Consider the following 5,685-nt stretch of genomic DNA (forward strand, 5'->3'; position numbering starts at 1 on the left):
CAACCTCCCAGCCCCACTTCCGGGTGGGTACAAGACCACCCAGAATAAAGACTACATTTCCCAGCCTCCCTTGCAACCATGGGACTTTATTCTGGCCCATGTCATAAAAGAACAAGTGCCCTTTTTGTGAATTCTTGGTACTGTTCTTGAAGAGATGCATCCAATGCAGATGCTTACTGTGTACAGCCAGGACGCCAGGCACTGTGCTGAGGAATGCTGTGGAACGTCCCAACTGAGACAGAGGATAAATTGGGGCGGGGGTGGGGGGAATGAGGAGGTTGGCATCAGGGAGTCATCAGCTATTATCAGCTGGTGGAGAAGTATTTCAATAATTTTACTACTGAACAGCCCTAATTTGTACCGGCTAAATGCTGCCCTGGCTACAAACTCCTTACTATTCCTGCTACCTGGATTGCAGACATGATGGCAGGAGCTGAAGCATCCATCATGGATCATGAGGTAGAAGCCTTGTTAAGAATGACAAAGCAACAAGTCAAGAGCTTTGATCCCTGATGATTCTTATCCACTCTATGTGGTCTACCTCCAGACTTTATTTATGTAAAGACACACATATCTTGTTTCAGCTTTCATTATCTCAAGTTTTTGTTTTGTTCCAGATCTCAACAATGCTCAAGCCCCTGCCTCATCTTTATCTTCATACTCATTTCCTATTGTACCTCTTCCTTCTGTCTCAGAGGAGGGAATGCCTTTTCTTCTCTGTATGAGGCAAAACTTTAGCTGTTAAACCACTAGCTTTTGCCAGTCAGCCTCTGTGACTTCATTATTGTTCATCGCCCATGCCTTACCAACTGTTAAGCGGTTTTAATATCATCCCTCCAGCACTTCCCTTTTTTAAGTCTTCAGTAAACATTTCTCGCCTTGCCATTGACTCCTTCCCCCTGAGATTACAAGTATACCCAAGGCTCTCCCATCCTAAAAAAAAAAAAAAAAAAAATCTTTCCTCACTCTTGCCTTTCACTTCAGCTCTGTGCTTTTTCTCACCTCCCTTCACTACTCTTTGAAGCAGGCATCTACCCTCACCGTGTCCCTACTCCCTCTCCAGACTCACCCTACCCCAGCCCAGCCCTCCATTGAATGGAATTCTGAAAGTAGATAGGGAACTTCTACTTGGAGGTCCCCCTTCTCATTTTCTGTGGCCTCTGACTCCAGCAGTGTGTTTCTCCTTCCTACGACTCTCCCACTTGGCATCCATGACACATCCAGCCCACAAGCCCCTTGCCCACTTCTTCACCCATGGCAGACATCACTACTGGGACTTGACCTTGATCTTCAAAACCTTCTCAAATCAGTACTCCACCTGCTTTTACCAGCAAGCCAACATTGGTTCTTAGATTGGACCACCTGCCATCCCACTCAGGTGGGGTCCCCTGGGAAAGCCGCTCTGAGGCTGAGATATGTGGACAGAAGTTTATTGGGGTGTGGTCCCAGGCTCGCACTTCTGAGGCGGTGAGGGCAGCAAGCCCAGGCAGAGGGGGAAATTGAAGCGCTGTGAAGTTGCAACAGAGCCCTCAGCCTGCCCCGTGTTGAGGTGTCCTCAACTGAAGCAAGGGGAATGGCTTTTTTAAATGTTTATTTTTATTTATTTTGAGAGAGGAATAGAGAGCAAGCAGGGGAGGGGCAGAGAGAGCGACAGAGAGAGAATCCCAAGCAGGCTCTGCACTGTCAGCACAGAGCCTGATGTGAGGCTTGAAGTCATGAACCAAACCATGAGATCAGGACCCAAGCCAACATCAAGAGTCAGAGGCTTAACTGACTGAGCCACTCTGGCACCCCAAGGGGAATGTCTTTTAAACCTCAATGTAATACTGCACCCCGGGAGAGGTGTAACCTTGAACCAGGAGCTCTGTTTGACTGAGGGCAATTCTTGAAGACAGGCTATTATGGCCTGAATGTTTGTGTCCCCCTCACCCAACATTTACATACTGAAGCCTAATGCCCAGTGTGGCTGTATTTGAAATTGGGGCCTCTAAGGAAGTAATTAAGGCTAAAGTGGTCATAAGAGTGGGGTCCTGATCCTACAGGATTATTGTTTTTAGAAGAAGAAATGCCATTCTGTCTCTGTCTCTCTCTGCCCGTCTCCCACTTGCACTCTGTCTCTCTCTCTCTCAAAAATAAACATTAAAAGAAAAGAAGAAGAAGAAAGGCCAGAGAGCTTGCTCTCTGCGCAGTGCCCCACCCTGTCACCTGCTCAGACTGAAGAAAGACCAGGAGAAGGCAGCCACCTGCAAGCAAGAAGAGAGTTCACACCAGAAATCAAATTAGTAGAAACCCAGAGCTTAGACTCCCAGCCTTCAGAACTATGAGCAAACACATGTCTGTTGTTTACGACCCCCAGTCCATGGCATTTTGTTACAGCAGCCTGAGCAGACTTAAGATTAAGTGCATGGTTGTGAGCCCCCACCATGCAGCCCTCCAGGTAGCAGGGAGCTGAGTTCTTTGGTCCTGAAAGGGAGATCGGGTCGTACACTGCACCACTATACCATCCCTGCTCTCAGATGTCTCCTCCTACTCTGACGTTTCCTTCCCCAGTGCAAGGCCTTGGATCCAACCCAATCTCTGTTTTTTCAGATTCCCAGCCTTGCCCTCCAGCCCATGGTCCCAGGCACTCTGCCCCACTCTTTTATGGTGGCCTAAATCAGCCATGCAGTTTCACAGCTGTGCCCTATAAACACCCTACTTCCCTACCTCAAATTCATTTCCCTAGTGAACTTTCATAACCCAGTTAAACTGATACTTGCAGAGAGAGGTCTTTTCCATGCTTTAGGAGATGGCCATGACTTCCTTGTCACTGCTCTGACTCTAGTTTGTTTTCTTGTCAAGTAGCTGTCTTGTTAGTGTTTAAGCAATATCTTTATGGAGCACCTAGCATATACCAAGCACTGTACTAGGAGCTGAGGACGCTGAATGGAAAGGCCACACAAGGGGCCTGATGATATCTTACCCCTTCTGCGGAAGCCAGAGTCCCATTTGGAACCTCGAGGCCCTACCTCCCTCTCTGGACTGGAGGTGAGCACAGTCCCGGCAGCCAGTCTATTCTGGAGGCTAGCCGGCCCCCAGGACATGGCCAGGCCCCAGAACTCTGCCCACAGATGTCCTCCTGGTGTCCTGTGCCCGGCTGAGCCAATCTAGTGTTCCCTTGGGGAGCTCAGACTGAGGCGGCTAAGAGCTGGTGCTGGTGAGTCAGCAGCGGACGGCAGAGGAGCGCTGAGTCACTGGAAGAAAGTCTGCAAGTCCGTGAGGTCAGAGCCTTTTGAAAATCTGCTGAAAGCTGTGAGCACTTTGCCAGAAAGCGCACAGACACAACCTTTCGTACTGTTTTCAAGAGACTCTCAGGCCTCTGCCATCCATCTGTGAACATCAGAATGGGAACTTCCAAAGAGAGGAAGTGACTGAACCAGTCACGCGGCCAGGAAATAACAGAACTAGGACCAGAACCAGCTCTCTGGAATTCCAGCCCTCTCCATTTACCAGCTGACTGTCTCTGCCCCAAGCACCCACCAAAACCTCCCTTTGATTTCAAGGTCCAGCTGCATTCCACCTCGTGGGGTGCTCCCTGCCCCTGCTAACCTCACGAGAGGCATCCTTTTCCTCCTCCAGCTTCCAGAGCACCCGCAGACCTTGCTCTGGGACAGGCTTGGAGAGTAAACAGTAACAAGGATGAGATTAAACCAGAGTTTCTGAACCTGAAAGGGAAAGCAAGACGTAGGCTATAATCAAATTGACCACCATAGCTTATCTTTAATAAGTAAAGCTTCCTGGGCGCATGGGTGGATCAGTTGGTCATGTGTTCAACTCTTGATCTCAGCTCTGATCTTGATCTCAGAGTTGTGAGTTCAAGCTCTGCATTGGGCTCTGCACTGGGCATAAAGCCTACTTAAATAAAAGTAATAACTATAATTATAGTTGTAGTTATAATTATAATTAAATAAATAAATATAAAGTAAAGCTTCCTAAGGAACTTGGAATTTAGCAGGGGAGGAAGAAAAGAATCAAAAAGGGTAACAGGGTTTAAATAATAGCAATAACAACAACTGGCATTAATTGAATTCCAGGTTCTCTACTGATCACTCTACCTCATGATCTCAAATCTTTAAATCAAGAATTAATTATGCCCATTTCACAGATAAACTGATTCTCAGGAGGCTAACTTGCCTAGGATATCCCTGATCCTGGCAGAACCAGGATTCAAATCCAGGAATGTTTAGGGCTGAAGTCCATGCCACAGCCTTCCACTGAGAACGCCCACAGTTGCCCAGAATGCCTTGACTCACCTTCATGTTCAAGGCAGGCAGACCCCAGCCATGGGGATGCATCAGGGCTGTCAGGGCCTGATGCTATCAAACAACCACCCTTGTGTGTTCAGGTGCCACATCCCCCCGAGCAGACTTCATAACTTGCCTGACTGGCCTGGTGGCCGAGAAGAATGGCCTCCTTGGCTGGGTGGATGATGGAATTCAGGTGACAGGGCTATTTCTCAAGGTGATGACTCTTGGTCCGGTCTTTATATCAGACTCATGCATTTGCTTATAAGCCTCATCAACTCCAGACCCTCAAAATGTTAAACTTCTATGTGGCCAGGTGGACCAAGGCCCTCGGACCACTGCAGCTTCAAGGTTGTGACACTCTGTGCCAGTTGGAAAAAGCTGTACCCACAGAAGGAATCATTGTGACTCTGGGAGGCAGAAGCCTTTTTCAAGATCGAATTTGCCTATTCAACCACAAATTCAACTAATCCATATTCATGGCCAGGAACTGGGTAAACATCCCCCTTTCCTGGGAGCAGACAATGGCTGGCAATTTCTGAGCAATCTCTTTTCCCCTCCTCTCCACAGAGAATTACAAAGGTATACTTATTATTATTATTATTATTTTAATGTTTATTTATTTGTTTTGAGAGAAAGTGAGGGATGTGAGCAGGGAAGGGGCAGAGAGAATGGGAGAGAGAGAATCTGTCAACACAGAGCCTGACCAGGGGCTCAAAATCATGAACTGTGAGCTCATGCCCTAAGCTGAAACCAAGAGTCAGACACCTAACCGACTGGGCCACCCAGGTGCCCCAAAGGAATGCTTTGAATGGGTACCTTCAAACTTGAGACCCTTATCCTTCACCAAGGGCACCCAGGCCGCGCCTGACTCCTGGAGGGGCTCTCCAAGGTCGATTCTGATAGATAGGTAGTTCCTATGTATTGCAACCCACAAATGAAGGCCCACGTCACAAATCTAAACCTAAATCAGCCTGCACTGACAGGTAACACTTGTTAGGGAAACATTCACCGGTCCCAAGCCTCTAACTTTACTTTAGCTAGCTTACTTGATCCTAGAAAGGACCTGCCAGCCTTAGAAAGAAATCCCAACCTCCCAGCCAGTCATGCCATTCCCCCCCTCCCTTGTCCCTTTTAACGCTTGAAAACCCGTGCTTGCCCCAGGTCCCTCCGGAAGGGTGCTCCACTGCTGGTGAGGCACTGTGCTCCCCCAGTCCATGCACTGTTTTCTCTTGAATGAAGCACATTGGTCTCATTACTAAATTGTTTCTGTTTTGTCATTAACAGTTCTCACCAGGTCCCTGCCCCAGCCTTCAAGGGGACTGAGCCCCTCCCTGGAACTGGGAGTAGGACGTGAAAGGGCGGGCTTCCCATTCAAAGCCCTGCCACCCAAAGCTAGAGA

This window comes from Suricata suricatta, chromosome 2 (assembly GCF_006229205.1).
Source record: "Suricata suricatta isolate VVHF042 chromosome 2, meerkat_22Aug2017_6uvM2_HiC, whole genome shotgun sequence".
Classification (NCBI taxonomy): Eukaryota; Metazoa; Chordata; class Mammalia; order Carnivora; family Herpestidae; genus Suricata; species Suricata suricatta.